This window comes from Somniosus microcephalus, chromosome 7, assembly GCF_052327205.1.
Source record: "Somniosus microcephalus isolate GS21.2 chromosome 7, FLI_Smic_1.0, whole genome shotgun sequence".
Lineage (NCBI taxonomy): Eukaryota > Metazoa > Chordata > Chondrichthyes > Squaliformes > Somniosidae > Somniosus > Somniosus microcephalus.
In genome coordinates this window covers 255,161,041-255,175,577 of record NC_140993.1, presented here as the reverse complement: position 1 = coordinate 255,175,577, position 14,537 = coordinate 255,161,041, and the positions used below count along the sequence as shown (strand labels likewise).

Genomic DNA, 14,537 nt, shown 5'->3' with positions numbered 1-14,537 from the left:
TTAATTCTACCCATAAAGGTTGCACTGCCTGCTTACCTCTCATCATTTGAAGTGATTTCACCCATAATCACTAATGCTACTCCTCCCCCTCTACCATTTTCCTTATCTTTCCTGTAGCCCTTTTAACCTGGTGTATTTAGTTTCCGGTCCTGACTGTCTTGCAGCCATGTGTCTCAATGGCTACCATTACATGGGATATACGGAACAGAAACAGGCCATTTGGCTCAACTAGTCCATGCTGGCGTTTATGCTCCACTCGAGCCTCCTCCCGTCCTTCCTCATCTAAATCTATCAAAGCATAACCCTCTATTCCCTTCTCCCTCAGGCTTGTCCAGCCTCCCCTTAAATGCATCTATAGTACAGGTAGACTATCCTTTATCCGAAAACCTCGGGACCAGCCGAGTTTCGGATAAAGGAGAATTTCGGATTTCGGAAGGTGGGTCGGCAGGGGTCGGCGGGGGTCCGCGGCGGGGGGTCGTGCGCACGACTTACGCTGACGCTCAGCGTAAGGTCGGCGGGGGTCGGCGGTTGTCGGGGCCGGCGGGGTCCGCGGGGGGGGGGTCGGCGGTTGTCGGGGCTGGCGGGGTCGGCGGTTGTCGGGTCTGCGGGGGGGTCGGCGGTTGTCGGGGCTGGCGGGGTCCGCGGGGGGGATCGGCGGTTGTCGGGGCCGGCGGTTGTCGGGGCTGGCGGTTGTCGGGGCCGGCGGGGTCCGCAGGGGGGGGTTGGCGGGGCCGGCGGGGTCCGCGGGGGGGTCGGCGGTTGTCGGGGCCGGGGGGGTCCGCGGTTGGCGGGGCTGGCGGGGTCGGCGGTTGTCGGGGCTGGCGGGGTCCGCGGGGGGGTCGGCGGTTGTCGGGGCTGGCGGGGTCGGCGGTTGTCGGGGCCGGCGGGGGGTCGTACGCACGACTTACCCTTTATCCGAACTTCCGAAACCGGAACCCTCTAAAAACCGAAGGTTTTTTCGTTCGTACGCACGACTTACGCTGAACGAAAAAACCTTCGGTTTTTAGAGGGTTTCGGTTTTCGGAAGTCCGGATAAAGGGTAGTCTACCTGTATTCACTTCAACCACACCCTGTGGTAGCGAGTTCCACATTCTCCCCACTCTTTGGATAAAGAAGTTTCTTCTGAATTCCCTATTGGATTTCTTGGTGACTATCTTAGATGGATGACCTCTAGTTATGCTCTTCCCCACAAGTGGAAACATTCTCGCTCTATCCACTCTCTGTCAAAACCTTTCATAATTTTAAAGACCTCTATTAGGTCACCCCTCAGCCTTTTTTCAAGAGAAAAGAGACCCAGCCTGTCCATCCTTTCCTGATATGTATACCCTCGCATCTCTGGTATCATCCTTGTAAATCATCTCTGCACCCTCTCCAGTGCCTCTATGTCCTTTTTATAATATGGCAACCAGAAGTGCACACAGCACTCCAAGTGTGGTCTAACCAAGGTTCGATACAGGTTTAGCATAACTTCCCTACTTTTCAATTCTATCCCTCTAGAAATAAACCCTAGTGCTTGGTTTGCTTTTCTTTTTATGGCCTTGTTAACCTGTGTCGACAACTTTGTGATTTGTGTATTTGTACTCCGAGATCCCTTTGTTCCTCTACCCCACCTATGGCGTGGAGATGCCGGAGTTGGACTGGGGTGGACAAATGTAAGAAGTCACACTACACCAGGTTATAGTCCAACAGCTTTATTTGAAATCACAAGCTTCAAATAAAGCTGTTGGACTATAACCTGGCGTGTGACTTCTTACATTTACCCAACCTAGACTCGCACCCTCCAAGTAATAAGTGACCTCCCTATTCTTCTAACCAAAATGTAATACCTCACTTTTATCTGTGTTGAACTTCATTTGCCAATTATTTGCCCATTCTGCAAGTTTATTAATGTCCTCCTGTAAGTTGTTGCAGTCCTTCTTGGCATTTTGGTATTGACTATCTTCCCCCCCCCCCCCCCCCCCAAATTTGGTGTCATATGCAAAATTAGAAATTGTTTTTGAATCGTTAATGTAAATTGTGAACAGCAGTGGTCCCAGCACTGATCCTTGTGGAACACCACTACCCACCTCCTGCCACTGTGAGTTGCTACCCTTTACCCCTGGGGTTCCAGTCCCACTCCAGGGACTTGAGCACATAAAGCTAGGCTGACACTCCAGTACAGTGCTGAGGGAGTGCTGCACTGTCAGAGGTGCCGTCTTTTGGATAAGACGTTAAACCGAGGCCCCGTCTGCGCTCTCAGGTGGACGTAAAAGATCCCATGGCACTATTTCGAAGAAGAGCAGGGGAGTTATCCCCGGTGTCCTGGCCAATATTTATCCCTCAACCAACATAACAGATTATCTGGTCATTATCACGTTGCTGTTTGTGGGAGTTTGCTGTGTGCAAATTGGCTGCCACGTTTCCCACATTACAACAGTGACTACACTCTTAAAAGTACTTCATTGGCTGTAAAGCGCTTTGAGACGTCCAGTGGTCATGAAAGGCGACATGAAAATGCAAGTCTTTCTTTCTTACTCTCCCTTTCTGACTTGAAGCCAGCAAGCTATCCATTCTGCTACTTGTCCCCTGACTCCGCATTCCCTGACCTTGTTCATCAGTCTATTATGGGGCACCTTATCGAAGGCCTTTTGAAAATCTAGATAAGTTACATCTACGACATTTATAAATAAATGTCAGGCACAGTGGAAGAAAGATTTGTTTTTTCAGTATTTCATACAATCTAAGCCATCAAGAATTCTGAGTTAATGGTGTTTGGGATGAGGTTTTTCTGTGTATTGCTGAGGGGAATTGGTATTCGCACTGGGGCTTTAAGGGGCTATTTGAGGTGTTGATCATTGCAGTTGGAGTCAGCCGGACCCAGCCCATGGCAAATAACCACCTGGACAAGAAATTTGATTTGGGGTGGGGTGGGGGGGGGGGGGGGTGGAAATCAACTTGGGAATGTTATACCAAATGACAGTTTCCCCAAATTCACTGCGGGAAATAAGGAGGAAAAATATCTAATTCTGTGAATATCTGAGAAAGGTTTGAGGAAAGATTGGAGAGTTAAAACAATTGTATCTTGAGCAAATACTGTAAATCCACCACAGGAGGCTGAAACATAGAAACATAGAAGATAGGAGCAGGAGTAGGCCATTCGGCCCTTTGAGCCTGCTCTGCCATTCAATGAGATCATCGCTGATCATCCAAATTCGGTACCCTGTCCCTGCCTTCTCCCCATATCCCTTGATCCCTTTAGCCTTAAGAAATATATCCAACTCCTTCTTGAATATATTTAATGAACTGGCCTCCACCGCCCTCTGGCAGAGAATTCCACAGGTTCACCACTCTCTGGGTGAAGAAATTCCTCCTCATTTCAGTCCTAAATGGCTTACCCCTTATCCTTCGACTATGACCCCTGGTTCTGGACTCCCCAGCCATCAGAAACATCCTTCCTGCACCTAGTCTTTCCAGGCCTGACAGAATTTTATAGGTTTCGATGAGATCCCCTCTCAATCTTCTAAACTCCAGTGAGTATAAGCCCAATCGAGACAATCTCTCCTCATACGTCATTCCTGCCATCCCAGGAATCAGCCTGGTGAATCTTCGCTGCACTCCTTCCATGGCAAGAACGTCCTTCCTCAGATAAGGCGACCAAAACTGCACACAATACTCAAGGTGCGGTCTCACCAAGGCCCTGTACAACTGCAGCAAGACATCCTTGTTCCTGTACTCGAACCCTCTTGCTACAAAGGCCAACATACCATTTGCCGCCTTAACCGCCTGCTGCACCTGCATGCTTACCTTCAGCGACTGGTGCGCAAGAACACCCAGGTCTCTTTGCACTTCCCCTTCTCCCAATCTATTGCCATTCAAATAATCTGCCTTCCTGTTTTTGCCACCAAAGTGGATAACCTCACATTTATCCACATTATACTGCATTTGCCATGTTTCTGCCCAATCACCCAACCTGTCCAAATCGTACTGGAGTTTCCCGACATCCTCCTCACAGCTTACCCTCCCACCCAGCTTTGTGTCGTCTGCAAATTTGGAGATATTACATCCAATTCCCTCGTCCAGATCATTAATATATATTGTGAACAGCTGGGGTCCTAGGACCGATCCTTGCGGTACCCCACTAGTCACTGCCTGCCACTCGGAAAACGACCCGTTTATTCCAACTCTTTGTTTTCTGTCCGCCAACCAGTTCTCTATCCAAGTCAATACCTTGCCCCCAATCCCATGTGCCTTAATTTTGCACGCTAATCTCTTGTGCGGGACCTTATCGAAAGCCTTCTGAAAGTCCAAATACACCACATCCACTGGTTCTCCCTTATCTATTTTATCAGTTATATCCTCAAAAAATTCCAGTAGATTAGTCAAGCATGATTTACCTTTTGTAAATCCATGTTGACTTTGTCCGATCCTGTCGCTGCTTTCCAAGTGCTCTGCTATTACATCTTTTATAATGGACTCTAGCATTTTCCCCACTACCGATGTCAGGCTTATTGGTCTATAATTCCCTGCTTTTTCTCTACCACCTTTTTTGAATAGTGGGGTAACATTAGCTACCCTCCAATCCATGGGTACTGCTCCAGAGTCTATCGAGTTCTGGAAGATGATGTTCTGGAAGAGAACTAGAAAGCTATGCTAATAACTGGGAATAGATTTTGCAGAGGGAAATACAAAGTTACTTCCATCTTGAGCAAGTTTTGTAAAGTGATAGGTATTGGTATTACAAATATTACATCTGTGAACCTGAAATGAGCTTCCGACCACATATCCGTGGCATAACTAAGACCACCGATTTCCACCTCTGTAACATTGGCAGTCTCCGCCCCTGCCTCAGCTCATCCACTGCTGAAACCCTCATTCATGCCTTTGTTACCTCTAAACGTGACTATTCCAATGCACTCCTGGCTGGCCTCCCACATTCCACCCTACGTAAACTTAGTGATCCAAAACTCTGCTGCCCATGTCCTAACTCGCACCAAGTCCCGTTCACCCATCACCCCTGTGCTCGCTGACCTACATTGACTCCCCGTTAAGCAACGCCTTGATTTCAAAATTCTCATCCTTGGTTTTAAATCCCCCCTCCCTATCTCTCTAATCTCCTTCAGTTGCACAACGCGCCCCAACTCCCCGAGATATCTGCGCTCCTCAAATTCTGTCCTCTTGAGCATCCCTGATTATAATCGCTCAACCATCGGTGGCCGTGCCTTCAGCTGCCTAGGCCCTAAGCTCTGGAACTCCCTACCTAAACCTCTCTACCTCTCTTTCCTCCTTTAAGACACTCCTTAAAACATCTCTTTCATCTGCCCTAATTTCTTATGTGGCTTGGTGTCAATTTTTTTTGTCTTATAACACTCCTTTGAAGCGCCATATAAATACAAGTTGTTGTATCTTGCGCTACAGGTATGTAAAGCATGTAATATTTTATCTTCGAGCCAGGTGTGATTATATTGCTTATGTAAATTTGCTGCATTACAATGATTAGGCTGTCACGGGACCATAGTTTATAATACATACTGCACTTCATGTCCTGGTCCGCCCATGACAAACATCACGAGATCTACTACAGGAAACTCTCTTTTTACAGGCACTTAAATATCCAGAAAAATCTCTTAACTGGCAAAATTCAGGAGTAGGTTCAGGTAAGTTTTACTATAGATCAGTGGCCATGTAACCGGGGTTCCTGGATCAGTGGCCGTGTAACTGGGGTTCCTGGATCTGTGGCCGTGTAACTGGGGTTCCTGGATCTGTGGCCGTGTAACTGGGGTTCCTGGATCTGTGGCCGTGTAACTGGGGTTCCTGGATCTGTGGCCGTGTAACTGGGGTTCCTGGATCTGTGGCCGTGTAACTGGTGCTCCTGGATCTGTGGCCGTGTAACTGGTGCTCCTGCACCTGTGGCCATGTACGGGGCTCTCGTACCTTGGTAAGTATACCTCTCTGTAATCTGGACTTTTTGATCAACTGGCACCACGCCGGTCCCGTTGGTGCCGGATAAAAGAGTTTCCTGTAGTACGATTTTATATTTATTAAAAGTTGTGGAAACTCTGTTCTAAGATGGTTTCCACTTGCTTTGTTGAATTTTAAAATGATAGATTGGAGACAAGTTGTCTGTGAAGGGATAGATTTTTATTTGTCAAAAATTAAGCCAAGAAATGCTTTGATTCAGGCTGATTTGGAGCAGTGTATCTAACAGGTTTTGGTTGCTCAGTAGACACACTCATTCCACTTCAAGTTATACCATTGTATTGATAAAAAGGGTGTAATTTCAATCTGTTATAGCAAGCAGACCCTGTAATATATTTCAGTCTCTATTACTGATAAAACATGGGAATTGTGAGCTGCAGGCTGCAGTAACCCATTATGAAGGAGAGTAGATTTAAGATTGAGATGCAGCCTGCTGATTTGTCAGGCTATTTACACAAGGTAAAGGTGCTAGAAGAAAACCAGACTCTTGGTGTGGCCTTCCTACCCTCTGGGTAATTCCTGACATTACAGAAGGGAGGCTGAGAGCTTGGCCCATCTCGATGCAACAAGAGAGAAATTCCTGCAAATTCTGGGTCTGAATGGGATATTGAATGCAAGATCTATCCAACTTAATCTTGTACTGCCGACATTTGCCATTGTCACACATGGTGCAGGTAAACCAAATCTTCTCTGAATTTGAGTTGATAGATTTGATCATTGAACCAGGTATTTTAATTTACGAGCTGCAGTCATCACCGTGATTTCTCTTGCTGTGCTGAAGGCTGGGTAGCCTCAAACAGGATCAATGAACTTAAGGCCCAGACAACGGTGAAAGATTAATGCACAGATTGAGCTAGTTGTGTCTGTGCTAGCTCTTCACTAGAGCAATCCAACACTAATCCTACTGCCCGGTGTCTTCTCTCTTGCTTTACATCTTCCTCTGCTTCAAATATTTATCCAGCGTTCCCTGAAGATGCAATGGTCGCTACTTCAACCCGTGATCAAGCGTTTCATACTCTCAACATCCCTGTGTAATATTTCTCTTCATCACTTGCTCCTCAACCAGAGGAAATAATCTTTCCAACCAGGGAAAATAGTCTTTCTCTCTTCACTCTTCAAAACTCATCATTTGATTACATTTTCTCTTGGTCTTCTCTGCTTTAGTGGAAATAGTCTCATTATCTCCAGTCTTTCCTAAGAGTGTCCATCACCAGCATCATCCTGGTGAATCTATACTGTTTGCTCTCTATGACTTTAAATATCCTCTCAAAACATTACATAGTAATCTAACTGTGGCTGAACCAACGTTTTGTATAATTTCATTATTACGCTGTTTACTCTTGTACTCTATGACCCAAAGTTCTATTGGCCTTGTTGTGGCTTTATTTACCTTGTACACTCACTTTCAGGGAATTATGTATTTGAACCATTGGGTGCGTCTGTTCACCCACATCAGTATCTTTTCATTAAGTATATGCTCCCATTACTTGTTTTTTTTCTCTAAAAATGTATTACATCACACTTACCCACATTAACTGTCATCATCACCTCTCTGCCCATTCCACTAACCTGACTACTTCTTCCTGAATGCTCTTACAGTCCTCCTTCCTATTTGCCAAGCTTCCTGCTTTTGTGTCTTGAAGCAAATTTCAAGATTGTGTTCTCATAGCCAAGTCAAAATTATTATCTATATATACACTGAGCACCACTTCCAAGCCTTCTCCAGTCCATACTTTTTGTTAGATACCAGAACAGTTGTCTGCTTCTTCAACAGGGATCCGGAGGAGAATCAATTTCCATATTTTCAGCCATGGCACTTTTCAGATTGATTATTGGTGCAAGGCTCGTCATTTGGTCCAAAATCTAGGTCGAGTGGACAGTATTACTACCAGCTCCCCGAGTCATGCTGGTACACCCTCAGCAGTGAACTTTTCATTCACCGGTTGTGGTTATTTTTCCTGGTCTTGCTGCTATCTGGAATTAGACCTGTATGTGCCACACTCAAGTATAAAAGACTTTTCACAATTTGTTCCAAGAATGCAGCTTTCAGAGCTTGGGCTCTCAAAAGCCCCTCTCTGTTCAAATTATTCCTACACTTGTTTTCTTCATTTCCCTTTTATTCCCAGAGTACAGAAAAAAATCACGGAGAAGCGAGGTTGTGGAACTTCTGAATGATTCTGCCTTCTAAGGAGCAACTTTCAAAATCCAAAGTTTCAATTCTGTAGCTGTTGTATAATGGAACAATAGATTTGAATACTGAATTTTTTTGTTAACTTTCCTTTCAGCTCATTCACTAATGAATTACATAGGATATACAGCATAGAAACAGGCAACTCGGCCCGACCAGTCCTTGCCGGTGTTTATGCTCCACTTGAGCCTCCTCCCATCCTTTCTCATCTAATGCTATTGGCATAACCCCCATTCCCTTCTCCCTCATTTGCTTATCTAGCTTCCCCTTAAATATATCTATACTGTTCACCTCAGCAAGGTTCCACATGCTCACCTCTCTGGGTAAAGAAGTTCCTTCTGAATTCCCTCTTGGATTTCTTGGTGACTATCTTATATTGGTGACCTCTGAGTTTTGCTCTTCCCCACAAGTGGAAACACACTCTGTGTTTACTCTATCAAAACCTTTCATCATTTTAAATATCTCTATTGGGTCACCCCTCAACATTCTCTTTTCAAGAGAAGAGCGACCCAGCCTGTTAATCCTTTCCTGATGGTTACAACCTTGCAGTTCTGATATCAACCTTGTAAAAAAAAAATTGCACCCTCTCCAATGCCCCTATATACTTTTAATAACATGGTGACCAGAACTGTACACAGTAGTCCAAGTGTGGTCTAACCAAGGTTTGATACAAGTTTAGCATAACTTCGCTACTTTCAACTCTATCCCTCCAGAAATAAACGGTCAAAACTGGGTATCCATGAGGCGTTGTGGGGCATCAGCAGCAGCAGAATTTTATTCCAACACTATCTGCAACCTCATGGCCTGGCATATCCCTCACTTTACCATTACCATCAAGCCAAGGGACCAGCCCTGGTTCAATGAGGAGTGTAGAAGAGCATGCCAGGAGCAGCACCAGGCGTACCTAAAAATGGGATGCCAACCTGGAGAAGCTGCAACACAGGACTACATGCATGCTAAACAACGGAAGCAGCGTGCTATAGACAGAGCTAAACGATCCCACAACCAACAGATCAGATCAAAACTCTGCAGTCCTGCCACATCCAGTCGTGAATTTTTAAAAATTTGTTGCTGCGATGTGGGCGTCGCTGGCAAGACCTGCATTTATTGCCCTCGAAAAGGTGGTGGTGAGCCGCCGCCTTGAACTGCTGCAGTCAGTGTGGTGAAGGTATTCCCATAGTGCTGTTAGGGAGGGAGTTCCAGGATTTTGACCGTGACTGAAGAAACGGTGACATATTTCCAAGTCAGGATAGTGTGTGACTTGCAGGTGATGGTGTTCCCATGCGCCTGCTGCCCTTGTCCTTCGAGGTGGTAGAGGTTGTGGGTTTGGGAGGTACTGTCAAAGAAGCCTTGATGAGTTGCTGCAGTGCATCTTGTAGATGGTACACATTGCAGCCACGGTGAGCCAGTGGTGGAGAGTGTGAATGTTTAAGGTGGTGGATGGGGTGCCAATTAAGCGGGATGGTGTCGAGCTTCGAGTGTTGTTGGAGCTGCATTCATTCAAGCAAGTGCAGAGTATTCCATCACACTCCTGACTTGTGCCTTGTAGATGGTGGAAAGGCTTTGGGGAGTCGAGAGATGAGACATATGCCGCAGAATACCCAGCCTCTGACCTGCTCTTGTAGCCACAGTATTTATGTGGTTGGTCCAGTTAAGTTTCTGATCAATGGTGACCCCCCAGGATATTGATGTTGGGGGATTCGGCGATGGTATTGCTGTTGAATGTCAAGGGCAGTGGTTAGACGCTCTCTTGCTGGAGATAGTTATTGCCTGGCACTTGTGTGGCGCGAATGTTACTTGCCACTTATGTTACTTGCCACTTATCAGCCCAAGCCTGAATGTCGTCCAGGTCTTGCTGCATGTGGGCGTAGACAGCTTCATTATTTGAGGAGTTGCGAATGGAACTGAACACTGTGTAATCATCAGCAAACATCCCCACTTCTGACCTGCTGATGGAGGGCAGCTCATTGATGAAGCAGTTGAAGATGATCGGACCTAGGAGTTTCCCTGAGGAACTCCTGCAGTGATGTTCTGGGGCTGAGATGATTGGCCTCCAACCACCACAGCCATCTTCCTTTGTGCTAGGTATGACTCCAGCCAGTGGAGAATCTTTCCCTTGATTCCCATTGACTTCAGTTTTGCTAGGATTCCTTGATGCCACACTGGGTCAAATGTTGCCTTAATGTCAAGGGCATTCACTCTCGCCTCGCCTCTGAAATTCAGCTCTTTTGTCCATGTTTGGATCAAGGCTGCAATGAGGTCTGGAGCCGAGTGGTTCTGGCAGAACCCAAATTGAGCATCGGTGAGCAGGTTATTGGTGAGCTCCATGAACATACCCATCCTCAATGATGGTAGAGCCCAGCATGCGAGTGCTAAAGACACAGCTGAAACGTTTGCAACCATCTTAAGCCAGAAGTGCCGAGTGGATGATCCATCTCGGACTCCTGAGGTCCCCACACCAAGTGGTGGCTTTAACAACGCACATCAAAGCAGGCTTCCAGCGCCAGCTCAAGACTGCCGTAGTACTCATGGACTTGTCAGCAGTGTATAACACAGTATGAACTGCTTTTCAAGCTCCCAACCATTTTACGCTGCAGGACAATGATTCATGTTCTCAACTCCATGCTTAGCAAATGTGTGTACACTGGCACCCAGAAGAGCATATGTAGGACATTGAACAACAGACTCCCACAGGGTTCTGTCCTGGCACCCATGTTATTCAATGTTTACACCAGTGACCTGCCCGGAACAGAGTCCCGCAAGTTTGTATCTGCTGATGACATTGCCTTGGACAGATTCATGTTGTGCATGGCCATCACCGAGGAGACCCTGACCAGTGATTTACAGAGGATGGAGGCCTCCTTCCCCTGACGGGGACTTGGGCCAAACCCGCAAAAGACCGTCCCCTCGACATTCCACCTCGACACCCATCAAGCAAACCAAGCTTTGAAAGTCTCCTTCTGCGGCGCAGAGGTAAACCATGCCAAAAAACCCTCCTATTTAGGAGTCACACTCGATGGCACCCTGTCGTATAGACAGCATCTCCAGAACCTTGGGAAGAAACGAAAGAGTAGGGCAACTTGATCCAGAAACTCGTCGGATCCACATGGGGAGCAGAGGCTCAAACCCTCCATACGGCAGCACTTGCCCTGGTGTACTCTACAGTGGAGTACTGCTGTCCGGCATGGCCATCAAGTCTGCATGTCAAACCCATTGATGTCTAGCTGACATCTACTTTGAGAATTATCACCGGTATGCTTTTATTGACGCCAACGCCTTGGCTGCCCGTGCTTGCAAACATCACACCACCGACAATCTGCAGTCTCCAGAGAATACAACAGCTACACCAGTAAAGATATGCTGATCCAGACTGACTTGAATAAATTACCACCAACTCGTCTCAAATCTAGAAGGCCATTTTGGACCGTCGCCGAAGCCCTTTAGCAATCTCCTCTCCACCTTGATGACCGATGGCAAAATGCTTGGAAGAACTGTGACATACCAAATGGATTCCTTATAGCGGACTCCACAGTACAACCTGAAGGATCAAACCTTCTTTGCAAACAGTGGACAACCATCAACCGCCTCAGAACCGGTTATGGTAGATGCTGCCACCTTCTCCATAGATGGAAGATTAAAGCATCCCCATCATGCGACTCTGGAGCTCCTAATCAGACCTTTGAGCACATCATTGAACGCTGCCCTCAGAGGAAATTTGCAGGCAACCGACAAGATATCCATGCTGTTGCACAGGAAGCTTTGGCCTGGATATGTTGACTTAGATATTGACATTTGATTTGCTTTGCTACTACCATACGAAAGAAGAAGACAGAAGCAAGTCTTCAGTCAATTCGATTTACTCCACGTGATGTCAAGAAACAGCTGAGCGCACTGGATACAGCAAAAGCTATGGGCCCCAACAACATCCCGGCTGTCGTGCTGAAGACTTGTGCTCCAGAACTAGCCGCGCCTCTAGCCAAGCTACTCCAGGTGCATCTACCCGATCATGTGGAAAACTGCCCAGGTATGTCCAGTCCACAAAAAAGCAGGACAAATCCAATCCGGCCAATTACGGCCACATCGGTCTACTCTCAATCATCAGCAAAGTGATGGAAGGTGTCATTGACAGTGCTATCATTGACACTGGCTGGAGTCATACCTAACACAACGGGGGATGGTTGTGGTTGTTGGAGGTTGTGGTTGTTGGAGGCCAATCATCTCCGCTGCAGTTGTTCCTCAGGGCAGTGTCCTAGTCCCAACCATCTTCAGCTGCTTAATCAATGACCTTTCCTCCATCATAAGGTCAAAAGTGGGGTGAGTTCGCTGATTGCAGTGTTCAGTTCCATTTGCAACCCCTCAGATAATGAAGCAGTCTATGCCCACATGCAGCAAGACCTGGACAACATTCATGTTTGGGCTGATGAATGGCAAGTAGAGAGAAGGAAGCGCAAGGCCAAGGAAGGAGTTGAAAACCCGGATGTGAATTTTAAAATCAAGGTGTTGCCAGACTGGGAGCCAGTGTAGGTCAGCGAGCACAGGGTGATGGGTGAACAGGACTTGGTGTGAGTTAGGATGCGGGCAGTGTAATTTTGGGTGAGCTCAAGTTTAGGGAGGGTGCAAGCTGGGATGCCAATGAGGAGAGCATTAGAATAGTCAAGTCTAAAGGTAACACAGGCATGGGTGAGGGTTTCGGCAGCGGATGAGCTGAGGAATGGGCGGAGACAGGCGATGTTACATAGAAACATAGAAGATAGGAGCAGGAGTAGGCCATTCGGCCCCTTGAGCCTGTTCAACCATTTAATGCGATCATGGCTGATCATCCAAATTCAGTACCCTGTCCCTGCTTTCTCCCCATATCTCTTGATCCCTTTAGCCTTAAGAAATATATCTAACTCGAGGAGGTGATCCATAGAAATGTAATCCAGTATGATGTCTATGCTTGCACAGTAGCACTGTATCAAATTCTCATGGTAATGGTGGTATGCTGTAATAGAAATAACAAACATTTAAAAGGGACTAGGCATGTTGTAATGGCTTGAACCATTTACTTTTACATAACTGAGAAACTTGATTGCAGTGAAGCTCACTTCTAGGCAGCTTTTCATTGCATCAAAGTTTCCCCCCATATAGGAAATATTTACAGTAATGCATAGACACTTCCTTCCATATGAGTCCGATTATAAGTCTTTTTTGGTCCATTAATGGCCTAATGCATATAGCCGAGCTCTACTATAATTTTGAATTGTGGAATTGGCATTTTTCCCTTTGTTGGGAAAGCGATAGCATACTAGGATGGTTTATTACAACCCATTAGTTGAGACAAATGCTGAGTGAATGCATTTCCCATCTACATTGCTATATTATACTTGAGGTTTGCTTTGTAATATCCAGCAGGGACCACCTTGTATCAATATACCACTTATGCCTTATTAATAAACCTTTCAGAAATGGCATCAACTAATAAAAATACTAATGGGACACTTATCGTCTGGATTTATTGCATCTTATTTTTCCACTGTGCATTGAACCCTCATATACTTACATCAGTCTGGTGTTAGTGATCCTCCACAGTATTGATCTGTGGCCTGTCTCCTCTGTAATTGTCAGTGCAGCAGCAATAGGAGCTGAAGGTTTTGAGGTGTTCCCCACGCAATTCCCTAAGCACTCTTCCTTAGCCTGACCTTGACCCACAGCTTGACCTCGATATGTAGTGGCTGCGTGTCTAAACAGGATTTTGTCTGTTACTATCAACCACAGGGATAGTCACAAATTCTCAGCACATTAAGATATTTTTCCAGGCATTCTGTGCCAGAACAAAATGAACCCTTAGAGTATTGAGCATATGATACTTTGCCAGAGGCCAAACGAGAAGAATTAGACAATTTTTGTGGTATAGTTACTCATGACAAGTTTTTCTTAATTGGTAGATGAGAGAATAAGCAGGGTAATTTTTCTAATCTTTTTGAGTACCGATTTTTAAGTAACGTACAATAATGTGCGCCTTGGTCTGCTCCACGCTATTATGTTTAGTGTTTAAAGGGCAAGTAAAGGTCAGAAGCTGGTGTGTTTCATAGCTTGTTAATGTCGGAAGTTTGGAATTCTGAATTGTTAACTACGTTCATTGTGATGCTGGTCTGTCTCTACTGTAATTTAGTACCTTTAATGAGTTGTTTGCTAATTCCTCTCACCCTCCTAACTGCCAAAAGCGATTCGCTGAATCTATTTTTTTCCACTGTGCTCCACATGATTTCAGAAATATTTTTTAAAATGTGCTCTGTGCTTTTTGATGAGTACTCTTAATAAAACTATTACATTGATCTTTAAAAATTATTACTTATAAAATACCTTGGAAATTAAGCTGAAATAATAAAGTGATGAATAAGATGTGGTTATT

General features: G+C 45.8%; 1 protein-coding gene across 2 annotated transcripts in view; it reads left to right on the top strand.

Moving 5' to 3' along the window:
* The window catches only part of atp9b (ATPase phospholipid transporting 9B), a 361,204-nt gene that overhangs the window by 212,803 nt on the left and 133,864 nt on the right, over positions 1-14,537 (top strand). The window lies entirely within an intron of this gene.